A 15,302-nucleotide genomic window follows, 5' to 3' on the forward strand; every position below is an offset into this window, starting at 1 on the left:
GTTTTTGAAATTGGATCATTACTGGAGGAGACAAGCGAAACCTAAATGTCGCATCACCCTGAGGTGAGGCCAGGAAATGTGAGCTGCACTACCAACAAACACTCTCTCCCATTGACTTGAGCAGCACCCCTTGGTTGCCTTCTCCCATGCCGGAACCGAGGGACCGGGTCGAGTTCCCGTCCTCAGCTTCACTTTCTTTTTCTCCTTGTTCTCTTCATTTCTTAACAGCGCGCCGCACTTCCAGTGGCGGTCTTGCGCTTTCTGAATTGGATGATTTATTGGATGATTTACAGAAAGCCGGTGCCGTAATTAGTGACGTCTCATCAAGTGTGCTTTATAGCGAGCTATTAATGCGCGTGACCTTCATTTTCTGACACTAAGCTGGACTCCCTCGAGAGGGAAAGTGCATAAGCGTTTTATTTGAAATGCGAGCTGTTTTCGCGGCCATGGCAGCAATTTCATGCCTTGCAGGCAACCATCTTGAGCACGGGTTCTACACACGCCCCTTTCTGTCAGCCATGCAAAAACCTCATGAGGGGTGCCCTAAGCAGATATAAAAAGATATCCTTCACGTTGCGCTATGCCCCAACAGCCGAAGCAGCCGCCTTTAAAAGTGTGGTCCGACAGATCCACGGTTTAAACAAATGCATGCTTCTCTCATTAGGCGCAAGAAAAAAAAAACGCAGGCGCGTGTAATTCTTCCGACTCGTCGTTTGGCTAGTACCAACAGGGCATACAACAAACTTCCGACAAGTTTGACACCAGGTTCTAACAGGAAGAGAATTCTGTCAGGGATACCATCGCAGGAACAGTTCTTTCTTATATAGGGCCGGTTGTTGAAGTGCGCTTGTAAAGGCCCCAGCCCTCTTGTCTTGAGCATAAGCAGCACGAGAAAAATAGGACGTAAGAAGGAGAACAATAAGCGCACCGCCTAACAACCAACTGTTCATGAATATGCTGCTTCAAAAAAAATATACAGTGTACCGCTCAAACCGAAGATAGAGAGAGATAGGGTGTGAAAAGCAGGAAGGTTAACCGCTTCGCTACCTTGCCAGGGGAGAAGGAGAAATGAAAGTTCGACAATAAAGACAGAAAATAGGGAACAGGAGCACGTGTGGAAGTATTATTAAACGAAGTCACTCCAATCGTAATGATGTCTCCTTTGGAAGGAGTGAAATCGCGAAGCGTATCTTAAGCATGCATCACCACTATTTTGCATATGGAAGGCTTCGGATAGCAGTCGCACGCACTCATCCCGCAACATTTAAACTGCGCCTTTATACCATCCCAAACGTCCTGTCTCTCTCAAGTCGTGAACCAAGCAGGCCAAATGCGTACGCCCTTCTGCGGTCCCCTCTTCCTTTCGGCGCCGTTTTTTTTTTTTCTGCTTCACCTTTCCAAATAAGATTCCGGTAGCTTCTAAGAACTTCCGATCATCCTAGCAGCCATCCTTCGCGGCATGTGCATACAGACGGATCGGACGGGAGTTTGACGTGCGTGTCTGTGGGATGCTTTCCATGCAGGGCCGCTTTCGCGGAACTTCCTCACCACTCTCTCGGGCTGTCGTGCGGGAAAGCGAACCGCGAAACGCAAAGAAAACCACAGTTCCTGAGCTGCTGGGGTCGTTAGTGCATAGCTGCTCCAACCTACTGTTGCACAATATACAAAAAAAAATGCCGAAGAAAGATGAAACAGAAACAGCGAGAAACTGGCAGCCAAATTTATTTGAGGAGGCAACACCAAATCTATAAACTCGGTAAGCAATACAAGCTCATCACGCGCAGACGCAGGCTATCCAAAATTAGGATACGAAATCCGTTGTTGACTCTGGTACAGAGACACTCAAGGTACACTAATGCAAGAATCCCTTCTTTTTTTGTGTGTGTGTAATGACTTCCAGCAATTCACGGGCCAGCACATACCACATTCTTGCTATTACGGGCGCATCCTCAAACGCGGTACACGCACCCCCACAAAGCTCAGTGGACTGGCAGATGTGATTCCCGTTCTAAATGTATAAAATGTAGCAAAACATCATTGCTACACAGGATTCGGCTCGGCGTTGCTTTCACCCGTCGCTACGCACACCTCATCGGCCAATCGAACAGCCCTGATTGTGTACGCTGCCAGATGCCCGAAACACTGCAACACGTACTGTGCGACTTCCCAGCATATATGCTGGAGCGAAGGATGTTAGACCGTTTCCTAGCCAGCGTTGGCAGACAACTACTGTCGGAGGAAGCTATCCTCGGCCCACGGCCTGACACTGCAAGTTCAATGCGTGCAACAAAAGTATTGTTGAAGTTCCTGCAGGACACCAAGCTCGACGAGCGGCTCTAGCGAGGCAACTGTCTCATGTACATAAGCACTCACCACTTCTCTTATCATCATCATCCATCCCAATACTTTCACTCCCCTTCCCTCCTCCCCAGTACAGAGTAGCAGACTAGAGCGCACTAGCTCAAGTCGACCTCTCTGTCTTTCCTATCAATAAATTCTATTCACTCATTCGTGGGCCCTTACCCATTCGTTCACACAACGGCCGGTTCGGACCACGTACACTCTGCCACAGCTTACAGGAATCTCGTACATAACACCTTTCTCGATGCAACGTATAGAGGTGTCCAGGCGTGTGTCGCTATTCGCAGAGAGGCTTAGCAATTCGAGACGAAATCCGGACACGAATCCTCGACAGCTCAATCGGTGCCGACAAAGCTGCTGGCACGTCAGCGGTAAGCTGTGGAGGCTTCGTGTCCGGATTTTGTCTCGAATCGCAAAGCCTCTTTCCGGAAAAGGAGCACGCGCTGCCAGGCCACCACCGCGTCGGATCGCGAAGGGGACTATCTAACGAGATTGCTTGGGAGCTGCGGCAGAGTGTAAGCGGACCCAACCGGCCGCTTTGTTAATGACTGCGCGAGGGAACACATTTTATCAATTAATAATTGAGCGGAAATCCCCGCCACCAATCCAGTGTGCTTCGTGCGGCAGTGCAGTAGCTTGAGGACGAGCGCGTTATACCAAGAATACGGGATGTACAGTCGCGGACAGAATATTATGGACCATGAAATCTAAGAAAAAGCTGAATATCTCCGCAACCTCACAACGCAATCTGGTATTTGCATTTTGGACCTCGACTAGAATATGCTAACAACGTTGTCGTGGGCAGTTTTACTGGTTACTGTTACAGGCTGCTCGGGAATTGAACGTTTTCGGAGATCCCGTGGTCCATTTTATTCTGTCCGCGACTGTACCTGTCCGGGCATTGCCGGAGGTCTGTTGAACAAGCAAAAAAAAGAAAGTTTCATTTACTAGTGTATCTTTCGTGTCTCTGCACTAGAGCGACTAGCGGTTTTTTGGATAACGGCTTCCTGATAGCTTGTCTGCGCATTTCGTACCTGCATCGTTTATTATGTGCAGCTTCACTGAGATTATACGTACTCGGTCTCGTCTCCTCAACTAAATTTAGTTGCAAGTACGGCGGCCTTTTCTGCTGCCCGTTTTCCTCGCCGCTCTTACCTCGCGTCGCAGCACATCGGATTAGCTGCGCACCGAATGCCCAACATAGTGCTACTCTGGTCCTCGTTAGTGGACCTCGGAGCCCCAACTCCTGAGACTTGGACACGTGCTACGACTCGCGGTTGACGAACGCCGGGAGATGGACTTCATCGGAAAGAAAGGGAGGCGCGTTAACTTCCTGCTTCAATCGCATCATCGGTGACAGCTTTAAATAACTCGGTACGCCTCCACCCGCAAAACCACAACGCCTGTGCTTTCTTTGTCTCCGCGCTGAAGATCGTATTTCCCGTAAGACGCTCTAATTGAAAGGATTCGACCTCCGTCGTGGCGTCACTCAAGCAAGCGAACGTAACTGGCTGGCGCAGTTATACAAGTTGTGTTTGAGTTGTACGGCAGGTATTTGCTTTTCTGTTTTCAAGTGTGAGCGGCTACATCAATGTAGAAAAATGAAACGCGGGGGAGGGGGCGAGCGCAATAAACAAGGCATGGTAAAGGTTTCTTTTCCATAAATAACTTCTTTCAACAAGAAAAGCAGCTCCACATATCTTTTAATGTGTTTACACTTAAAGACAGACCTTTTCTCGGTTTTAACAGAATTGGTCTGTATACGGTAAAGATAAAAAGATTGTCGATAATACTACGTGAATGAAATGAGATTAGTTCGTCTTGTTACTATTATCTATCGAAAGTCATGTGTACCTACACAAGCACGCGCAAAAGAATAGGCAGATAGACATTGTATGCGTGACCTTATAAGTCCTAATTTCTGAAAGAAATTGCGCATGCAAGTGCGCATGGATTCATCTTGTGCACTTCCTCTCATCGTTCGTCCGGGTTGCGCTGCCCACCCATAGGAACATGTTCAATCACCAACTCACCCAGCTTGCCGTCTTAATTCTGAGAGAACTTACAGCTGCTCCGCGGCCGAATCATGCCACTCATCGCATTGATATATATCGGTAGACCAACGGTTGGATGTGTTTTGTAGTGCCGGGTGTCTTGTCACATCTCGTTTGTGATGCATAGCTTGCTCATCTGTACTTGCATGATCCTTTCCAGCCACTTACCAGCATTTTACTCTTTAGCAATGCATGTATGCTACAGTCACGAGAGTACGAAAAGTCACCCCTAATGCGACGGCTGTGGGTTCGGTCACCGGCGGCGGCAAATTATCTTTTCGCCCACTTTCATTTTTTTTTCTTCATTATTTTCTGTATTTCAACTTCAAGCACAGATCGTTACCCCTATGCTTTCGTTGGCTTCATTGCCACTCGACTTAATACGGTCGTGATTAAAGAAAGTCGAGCCCGAAATGTTGTTCTGGCGCGAGGACAACTAAGTGAAATGAAGAAGGAACAGAAAAACTACCGTGCTCTTTCTGTAGCTTCTTCTTTCCGCTTAGTTGTCATTGTGCCAGGACTACATTTCAAGTATGAGCCATTCATAGTAGCCTAACGTCGCATTCTCCTGGACTAAAATATAGAGCCCCGCTGTTTCCCGTCTCCTTGTTCCTTTTTAGCGATGTACCCGAATCTGGCAGCCATGATGTCATTAGGCAGAATACGGGGGTTTATTAGGCACGTGACTGCTCTTCTAAGGTCACGTGCTACGTGGCGTCGTCGTGCAAAAAAAAAAAGAAATCGGTGTTCCACATCCGCCCGTCATGACTGTGTAGTAGATCTAGCGTACATCTATGTGTAGATCTATGTGTAGCGTAGATCTATGTGTAGCGTAGTTCTATGTGTAGTAGATCTAGCCCTGGCGGGCTAGATCTACTACACATAGAATACCCAAGCTAGTGGACGAATTGATTGCCATCGCTGTCGCAGGACTGCTAGCACATCCCACGCATAATGCGGAAGCTGTGGGCTCGGTCCGCAGCGGTGAAAAGTTACGTTTTCTTCCACTTTCATTACTCTTCATTATTCTTTACATTTCAAGTGCACCCGCACCTAACTACTCTTACGCTTTCCTTAGCCCCATTGTCTGTTGGTTTTATGTGGTGATTTTGGAGAAAAAGATAACATTTGTTTTGGTTCTTTGGCCGCATTCTCTACAAAAACATTTTTTTTCTGTAAAGCCACGGAAAAAGCAATCAAACTGCGCAAAGAAATGTGAGAAACAGGAAAACCAGCTTATTGAAATTGGCTTTCTCACTAAAAAAGAAGATATTCTAGAGTGCGTTACAACAGCGTGTTGGCTGCAGTGTTACATAAGTCGGGTTCCCAGTTATGCCCTAATAACTCCAAAAAAGTTAGAAGTTTTTTAAGTAATAACTTCAAGCAAATTTGCTGTTTTAGACAGAAGACCATTCATTGCTTTGAACAAGTTTTTCGAGGACACCAACATTTTTGGAAAATGTTAAGCTTCAGTTGATCCTAATAATAAGTGAGTGATATGTGTGTTGTTCTAGGTTAAAGATTGATATATATGATGATCGTGATTTTTACGCAGTGTGTGATTGTGTTCTGTGCTTGCTGTGTAATGACATGTGTTGTGTGTTTGGCTATTCAAAATATCTGTCTTTAATTGTGCCATTGTACACTGAACTCATGCACAAAACTTTGCGATTCACGTACTGTTGTACTGTTTGGTGTTTATTCATCTGGTGTTACTGAGTTCCCTATTTTGTGTCGTTATTCTCTCTTTCTACGCAAATTTGTTTCCTTTGCTAAGTGACAAGGAGAGGTGCAGCCACAAAGGCACTAACCTCTCCTAACATTCATTTCAATACAAGAAAGGATAAAGTGTTCAACTGCCAGAGCGAAATAAATAAGCGCCAGCGCGTTATTCTCTTTATTTGTGGTACTACAACGTTGATGTAACACCGCAAGCAACAGGCTATTCTATGACGAAACTTAGCCCGTCAAACAAAGTAGCAAAGCCGTTGAAGAAGATACGAACTGTACTACATTGCACTCACTCCCAAAGACTGGCGAGATACTTCCTGTGTAAGAGTACATTATACAGTACGAGATATTTGCATAAGGACACCTGCATATAACCTACCCCGTATTTGTAGAAAAAAGTGCTAGCGAGTTCCCATGGCACCGCTGGTTCCTTGTTTGGAAAGCAACCATCATATATGTCTGGTGCGCTTGGTTAAAACAACTTTCCGGGTGCTTCTGTGTTAAACAGGGAGACAATGCAAATGAACCGCCCCAGCTTCGGTGTGTTCGCTGATGCATTACGAAACGGATCTACCTGGCACACGTAAAGCCTCGCCTTCCGCACAGCTTTCGAAATTTCGCCTAGCTGAAACGCGAGACTTAACTCTGATGAATACCTCTCCAGCATGTCTGTTTACCCGGGCCCGTATTCACAAGAACCTCTGACGCTAGTATATAGCTTGAAGCGTAGAACGAGGCGGGGAAAACGTCGGTACACAGCGGTTACCGTTGTCGCACACTGCGACACAGACTCACAGGGGCTGATAAACGAAACAATACATGAGATTAAAGTTATTGTATTTTGTCGTAGATTGATGAAATGGTGTGATCGGGTGAGAATATCCTACCAAAATGACAAGGAAAGTCCCAAGAACAAAGCCAGAAAGGAGGGATATCCGAGGAACAAAACATAACTCAAGCATAGCCTTCTGTACTTATAGAGTCCATTGCTACATTCATAGCCTGAACGGGATATACAGGTAACACGTCAGCATCGGTTCAGTCTTTACGCGAATAACAAAGCACGAAGAAAAAACTTGCATACAGCAGTTCAGAAATCATGAAATCAGTTTCTAACGGAACATTCGAGTGTATGTATTTAGCACATGCCTTCATTTTGTTGAAAATATGCTGAAATACCCGCCGTGGTTGCTCAGCAGCTATGGTGTTAGGCTGCTCAGCACGAGGTCGCGGGATCGAATCCCGGCCAGGGCTGTCGCATTTTGATGGGAAGATATGCGAAAACACCCGTGTACTTAGATTTAAGTGCATGTTAAAGAACTCCTGGTGGTCAAAATTTCCGGAGTCCTCCAATACGGCGTGCCTCATAATCAGAAATTGGTTTTGGCACGTAAAAGCCCATAAAAAGTGCTGAAAACCTTTGCAAGCTCTCCGTCCATCCGGTCGTATATACGTGCTTGCGTGTGGGCCCATGCCTCTTAAGGGATCACCTTAAAGAAATTAGATTTGAAAAGATTGCCAATTACGCTGGTGGGCATTTCTTTATTTTCTGTAAATTTATACGCTTCGACTTCACCCGTTCAACTTCCGAGGATTCAAAACCACTGAAGTAGCTTCAATTTTCTCCAAGATACTTTGAATAAATGTCCGTTCAGTATGTGTACGTGAAGAACTACCCATCATGTCTGTTTTAGCGCGACGTAAAGCAAGACAGTGTATATTTTCCTTAACACCCGTTTCCTTCATGTTCAAAGGCATATATTCCCGCTACAATGTTTTCCTAAATATTAACATCGAGACAAAGAAAATAAAACGCATAAAACATTCATGCCCGGGTTCACATGCGTCATGATCGTTAAAAGTCAGCACTCTAGTAATGCAATCCTAGACAATGTGTTGCTTAACGTATTTCCCAAAGAATGGCATTCTACGAAAATGAAGGGGCTCTTTAAAGGTCGGGACGTCGCGCCGTTAAAGATACGCACCAGCTGCGGCTATAACGCCGGAAAACGGAAGCCTAACTGCTCGTAACGTCCTTACACGACGTATCGCATTAAGTGAGCACTCGTTACAGCCTCTCGCAAAAAAAGAAACAAATTCTTGATATACCACCGCTGAATACTGATATCAAGAACCGACTTCATGCAAAAGAACCACGCAGCGATCCAGCTCCGGCGGTAAAGCTTTTTACGTCGTCAAGTATTCGATATGGTCTTCGCCTTGAATGGCCCGCACTGCCGCTTCAGCGGCGACAGATAAGAAAATTTAATTGCGTCTGCTACCTCGCATCTGGTCGTTTACTGCGGAGTCAAGGAGCGAGAGATAAACGCCTTTGCCGTCGCGGTGAAGCTCTTAAGAGGAAAACAATATATGTATTTGAGACCCAAACAAGTGTAGTAATAGTGAGTGTAGAGGCACGGGTTCTCAGTGCTGTGGTGTCGTTTTTCTTCCTCGGTGGTGGCCTTGTTCTGATGATTTTGTCGATAGTTGCGGTTACGCTGGAGGTGGTACTTGGTTAGAGTTTCGGCAGTGGTGTTTTAGTAGTGCGGTCGTTGCGGTTGTTGGGTATGTGGTTATGGCAGTTGAAGGGCTCATGGTAGTGCTAGTCGTGGCTGCGGCCAAACTTACAATGCTGGTTGTACTGGTAGCTGTGGTTATGGTATGTTAAAAAAATTATATTATGTAGTTTTACTTGCCAAAACTACGATATGATTATGAGGCACGCCGTAATGGGGGAGTCCGGAAATTTGGGCCACCTGGGGTTCTTCAGGTTATGGTGGTCGTGTACAAATAGGATTGTGGTAATAGCTCAGATGGCTCTGGTTACAATGGTTGCGGCTGTGGTACTTGTTTTGGTAGTTGTCGTGATGGTGCTGGTGGTAGTTTTGGTGCTGGCTGGCTGTGGCGATGCTTGCGAGCTGGTGAAGTTTGTGGTTATGGTGCTTAGGGTGGTTATGCTGGAGTTAGGGCAGTTGTTGTGATAGTGGACGTTGTAGTCGTGCTCAGTGATGACGTACTGGTGACTATTGTGACAATGCTTGTAGTGGAAGTGCGTGTTACCCTCGCAGAGGTACTGCAGGGATTGGGCCTGTGGCTCGCTTACAAAACCAAGAAGTTCCCTGTCGGAGAAAATCGCTGCATTGTTCAGCCTGGTCCGTCGAGGGTGACAACGGCCAATTACCAAGCGCCCTCGCTTTTGTATAGTGGCGATTTTTAGGAGCTGTTTACGAACTACGCCGAGTAAGTTGAATTATTCACCCCCATCCCATACCCCTGCATGCCCTGAGGCATTTACCTTCGCATTAACAAAAAAAAAAGTTGAATCCGGCACTGAAACCGATATTTCTCGTTACTTTCCGACGTACAGAGTTGCAGAGTCAAACGTAGCACACAATCAGTGTCAACGAGAACGCTTCGTAGCATGCGCCGCAAGCTAAAGTACAACATAGCTTGCGTAAGCACAGCTCACGGCAGGTAAGGCAGGAAGCTGTCAAGTTGGCTGCCTGAATTGCGTCATGTATTTGCAGCAATAAAGACAAGGCACAACGTAAAAACAACCATCTCTCGTGCTGTCCATTTCATCTTGTAGTACCGCCTTTAGTGCTGCAAATACATTGAAATATTCACGCATTGTTCTTCGCTGTCACACGCGAGAACTGTGGTTGGTGATGCAGTGCTAATCGCTGTCAATTGTTTGCACTTTCGAGCGCAAAAGCGTCGCACCTTCACCACACTGCACAACAAGCGTCTGGAAACACAAGAGGACGCAAGCACCCTCTTGCTCGACAGCAACATTAAAACATGATTTCGAAATGGCGCTACTGTTTCGTGCATAAATTCAATTGATCCCTATAATTTGCTTTGCACGAAATATGTCTAAGATGCGAAACCTTTCCAAAGAAATCAAGCACCAAATTGACAACTCCGTGACCAATAAAATTTCTCACTTTGTTAAGTACATCAATTACTAAACGTAGACACTACTAACTTACAACGGAATTGAACTTTGAACTTCCTGGCATCTCAAATTTACAATGAGTATAAGAAAGACGCCGTGATGAAGATCTCCAGATTCATTTTTACCATCTGGGGTTCCTTCACTAGTGCTTAAATCACGCTATACGAAGCGTTTCTTGCAACGCACCCCCGTGGGAATGTGGCCGCAGTGGCAGTGTGTCGAATGCACGACCTCGTGCTGAGCATGAAAACGCGATAGTAAATGAGCTACCGGGCGGCGGTGTTCAAAGCTAACAAAATCGATATGTTGCACATTGTGCTCAAATATGCCGCTAAATCGTGAGTAATACTTTGCGAAAATTGCGTGAGTATGCGGTGCAAGAATACAGCGCGCGCCTTAAATTTTTTAGTTTCTCAATTTTATACGCTTCCTACAATGTAACGGATATAGTCCATAGAATTGCCTTTTTCTTTTCCTTTGTTGTCCACTTGGGGATTTGTAAACTTGTTCCTCACAATTTCTTATTTGCCGATTTTGCAATTTCTTAGAAAACGTCGAGTCTGTAAGTCAATATGTCCCTTTTAACAGTCGGTAAATTGCCTTTCTCTTTCAAATGGAGCAAATTTAATTAAGAATGATGCAATGATCGCTTAAGAACATTTTTTTCTTCATTCGACATGGTTCTTTCCCTTTTATTAAGGAAATGGCTGTCGAGTTCAGAGTAAATGAGGGCCATTTAAGCATTAAACGTAACAGGAATGCGTTAAACATTACGACAGACCACTTTGAGGTTCCGAATGCGTGATTTAAACCGCGTTCACGAGATTGCAAAGTGATGTTCATGAGCTCACTCGACGACGCACGTACTGCCTTTTCCAGGAACGAAGTGCAGCGGGTGTGTGAACCTGTGCGTTTGCATTTTGACACTTGACACTCCTAATGCTCGCGCATTTAAAAAAAAATTGACGCGGTGTAACTTTTCTCCAACATGCAGAATTGAAGTGAGGCTTGAAACACCATCCCAGTCCGGTCGGGGCACAATAAAAGAACAATCGTGTTACCGTGCCTCGTGTGCACACTGAATGAAACACTGAATGTTCAAAATTATTCTGGAGTGCTCGCTACGGCCTGCGGTGAGAGCTGGCCGCGTGTGTAAAGAAAGTGGCACTAAGTTGAATGCTTGCCCAAAGCTTCCGCTCATTGATATTGGTGGAAGAAAGGTCAGTATAAACCACTAAAAACTTCTTCAACTGGAAGTAACCACCGTCATTCAACATCAATGTCTCGCATTCGCTTCGGCAATGTGATTGGGGTTTGCTGTGGATCCTACAAATCTCGGATGATACGAATATTTTTTTTTCAGGTTGCCGCAAGCCTGTATTATATGAATGAATTTCACTGAAGAAAGCTAAAGGATCAAGAAATTTGCCTCAGGCTGAGATGGAGAAAGTTTCTCTTGTTCCAATTGTTTCCCTTACTTCCTTGATGATATTTGTAGTTTTGCATTTTGTTTGATCAAACACTATCACCGGAAATCAATCAGCCTGTAATCAGTATATATCCTCTCAGAAGCCGTAATCCGGGCTCTGCGCCAGGCTTCACCCCGATGCCACGAATTAATGTATCTTGCACAGTTGTTTTATGTGCGTATACTTCATTAATTTCTGCATTCCCTGCTACGGTTATAGACCACAATGTCTACGTCATTTTTTCTGCTTCGTCTAAAGCAGCTACCCTAAACGTTCGATGCAGTTGTTAGAATTATTTATGCAGTGTTTGCATTTATTTTTTCAAGCCTTAATTCAGTGACTGCACCTTGTATAGGTGGCTAGGGCAGAATCACGTTGCCCGCGTGCAGTTATAGCCCGAGACAACCCTACGAAACTATCCCGCGGAAAAAAAAAGCTGAATTGAAATACAGCTACGTGGAAAACCTGCAAAGAACCACGTGATTGCGCAGCTGCGCACCAGCCCAGAAACTCTACATACCACGTACTCAAAAAATCACACATCTGCTAAGGCCGTTAACAGGAGGCGTCGCTCTCATCCCAGTTCACTGACTATACCTCCTTGTCGGGGTTTAACGTCCAAAAAACGAAAGTCCACGTTTGAGAGGCGCTTTAGCGTTGAAGTCCCCGGAATAATTTTGGCCGCCTGAGCTTCTTGGAGACTCGCACGACCAATGCTGCCTACTCGAGCGTGTTTTCTTGTTTTTCTTCCCTTCTTTGTTTTCTCTTCCTTTGAACGCGAAACGTTATAATAGAAGCTATACAGGAAGAATTTGAATTTGAAGGACACGCGAGGTCATTTTGAATTTTTCGGTTCACCCCAAAAAACTACATTTCCCGTTTACAAACCTGGGAAAAGAATGCTCAAGCCCAATACCAGATCTAACACCTGTCGCGGAGGCTTGCGCGCATTGGTTCCAATGATTGGACACCGGATGCCATTCACCACTCTACACAACTGCTCCTGCTCTCGGACTGCCAGCGTGTCGTTGCTTTGTTCCTTCTACGTCATGCACCAGAACAGTCAGTGAGTGTCAGGCAGTGCTGCCCTAATCCAACGGAACAAAAAAAAGCAACAACGTTGTGATCGGAAACGCGCTAACACGGAACCACAGTATATCTTTTCGTGTCTGAATAGTTCCCCTCAAGTTACTTTCGGCCGTATTTTTTTCAGTACGCAGTCATCCGAGCATGGCCACTTCGGTTGCAAATTTAACCCTGAACCACGCGCTCTGTAGGCACGGCGGCGCAGCCACCAAACTACCAAGCTAGTACACGGCGCCATGTGAGTGGAATTAAACTCTTTGTTCTCCTTTCAAGTGGACAAGCTGAAGAAACTAATCAAAAGCAGTCACGTGCTCCCTTACCTTACAGTACATGCGCCGCAAACGTCTCCCGGACAAACTGTATTGCAGAGTCTGGTGAACTTCCGGCCTCTTGTGTGTATTCCGGCGTCCACTAACTCACCACAACGCACGCACACGCACACACTTCTTCAACGTAGAGAGGTGACAAACTTATCCTTGCCAGAAACACTGGTCCTTGATGTAGCACAGTGGCCTTTCGTATAAGTTCCCGGTGAAGCTGGTGACGTGTATTCCTGGAAGAACCAGAGAAAAGAGATTCGTCTAAGTTCGCACCCAAGTCAATGAGACGTTGATAAATTTTGCCGGAACACAGGGAACATTCCATATGATTCCTATTTCCATATGAAATAGATGTGTGATTCGTGTTTATTATAGGCACATTTTACCATTAGTCAAGCACTTTCAAGCTTTCGATGTTGTACACTTTCTATCACCAGGCTGTCGATGTCACGCACAAGGAACGCAATAAGGCTTTCATTTTGCAATTTGCCAGGAACATCGCAGTAATTTCATGTGGCCTTAAAATATTTAGGCAGTGTCATTGTTCTTACAGCGATGCGTCCCCGTATTCAAGTACACGCAAAACTCTTCAATATTCTCATTTGACAATAAATCTGAGTAAAATTTGCGCACAGTTTGAAAATCTCTAACTACGTATATACAGCAGATATCTCAGTTTTTTAAACAGAATCTTAAAGCATCGGAAGAGGCCTAAATTGACATATGACGTTATGTATTACGTAAGAACTTGCCAATGTTAACGACAGTTTTGCGAACGTCATGCTCATAGATCAGTTTTGTATTACAGAGTAATGCACATATAATACATCAATTGTGAGTCCTTTAGTTGCCTCAGTTGGTGTGATTCACAGAATTGTGATGTATTTTTTATTGCTTAGCTACAGCGTAGGAAATTTCATGCTGCAGTTGTTTATATACGTAACATTCCCTCTTAAAAGACATACTGGCGGTATACATAGTGTCGGTAGATGTATTTCTTTGAAATGCTACAAACCTATTCGGATTCGGTGTATCCGACACGGAGAAAAACAATTACTTTCTCTTTTCTCGTGTATTTAGACTGCTGCTCATCAGATAAAGCTTCTTGAGCGTAGCACTGCTCTACCTTCAAAGCACGGTTTCACTAGCATAAACTGAAACGCTAAATGTAATGGATAAATTCGGGTACGCTTTTGCACGAGGTAATACTTCATTTTGCAGTGTAAGAACGCAACGCTCCCACTCGTTAAGCATTCAGTTCTAGAAAACTCGACGCTTATATGGCATGAATATATAGCGTCAATATTACTCATTGCATGATATATCATTAATATTAGATTAGCCTACGCCCCGGTGAAGCCTCACACAATGAATAACTCAAGATCAAAGCGTTTACTGTACTTCCCTCTGCGATTAGGTCGACACAGCCACGTCTCATGCGGGCCTTACATTTCTTTTTTCTTGAGAATCAGCATTCGATAAAACGGTAATGTTTTTTCTAGTCGACGCCCCCCCCCCCCCTACGTCAAAGCAACTCGAGCTGGGAGCAAGAAGCGATCCAGACAAGTCACGCTGAGCTACAAAGTAAGCATCAAGGAAGCCTCGCGGATAGGCGAGAATTTGGGCGTCGGTAGTAGTCGTTTAGTAGCAGTGCCACAATACCCACCCTTCACAGAAGAAGTTGGGTGTGTGCTTGAAGCGAGGCTGCGATGTGCGAAGGTCCTGCTGGGTGAAGGAGCAATCCAATAACTGGCGACGGGTAAAACGTTCCAGTCTCACACGACTGCCCCGCGCTACATACGTTTCGACGCTGCCGTTTCTGAAATGCTAAAAGCGAGACGCCGCAAACATCGGACCACTGCGGCAACCCAACGATGTCGCTCGACTACGCCTGTCAGCTTACCCGCTCTCTGTCGCGAACGCCCCTCTGAACGAAACGAAGCAACTAAACGACAACAGGAAAAAGCTAACGAACGTGAAGAAACGAAACCGTTTCAGAGAGGATAGAGTGTCCACCCTACAACAAAACTAAGAAAGCAACAAATGGCAACGGAAGTAACGAAACAAAAGTGTCTACGAAGTGGAGCGAAGTACTCCTTGCATGCAAGATAGCACAAAAGAGAACAAGGGTGCGTACGTCAAAGCAACTCGAGCTGGGAGCAAGAAGTGATCCAGACAAGTCACGCTGAGCTACAAAGGAAGCATCAATTTAGCCCCATTCAAACACCCCGCTTGCCTCTACCACGTGGTCGTCTCCCGTTTCGCCCAACGCACACAGCACGCTCCGTGGATCAGCGGTGCCCTAGGTCACGTGACGGCGCGA

At 45.5% G+C, this 15,302-nt stretch overlaps 1 protein-coding gene across 7 annotated transcripts in view; it reads right to left on the reverse strand.

Annotated features, from left to right (window-relative positions):
* LOC139050528 (achaete-scute homolog 1a-like) overlaps nucleotides 1-15,302 on the reverse strand; it is a 497,333-nt gene that overhangs the window by 311,469 nt on the left and 170,562 nt on the right. For 6 of the 7 annotated variants that reach the window (XR_011508925.1, XR_011508926.1, XR_011508927.1 and 3 more), the window contains one exon: nucleotides 12,980-13,212. The gene's annotated coding sequence lies outside the window, so the exon portion shown is untranslated. Of the gene's footprint in view, nucleotides 1-12,979; nucleotides 13,213-14,645; nucleotides 14,775-15,302 lie in introns of those variants that run through there. The other variant, XR_011508930.1, reaches the window with a different exon arrangement.

This window comes from Dermacentor albipictus, chromosome 10, assembly GCF_038994185.2.
Source record: "Dermacentor albipictus isolate Rhodes 1998 colony chromosome 10, USDA_Dalb.pri_finalv2, whole genome shotgun sequence".
In the NCBI taxonomy this organism is placed as follows: Eukaryota; Metazoa; Arthropoda; class Arachnida; order Ixodida; family Ixodidae; genus Dermacentor; species Dermacentor albipictus.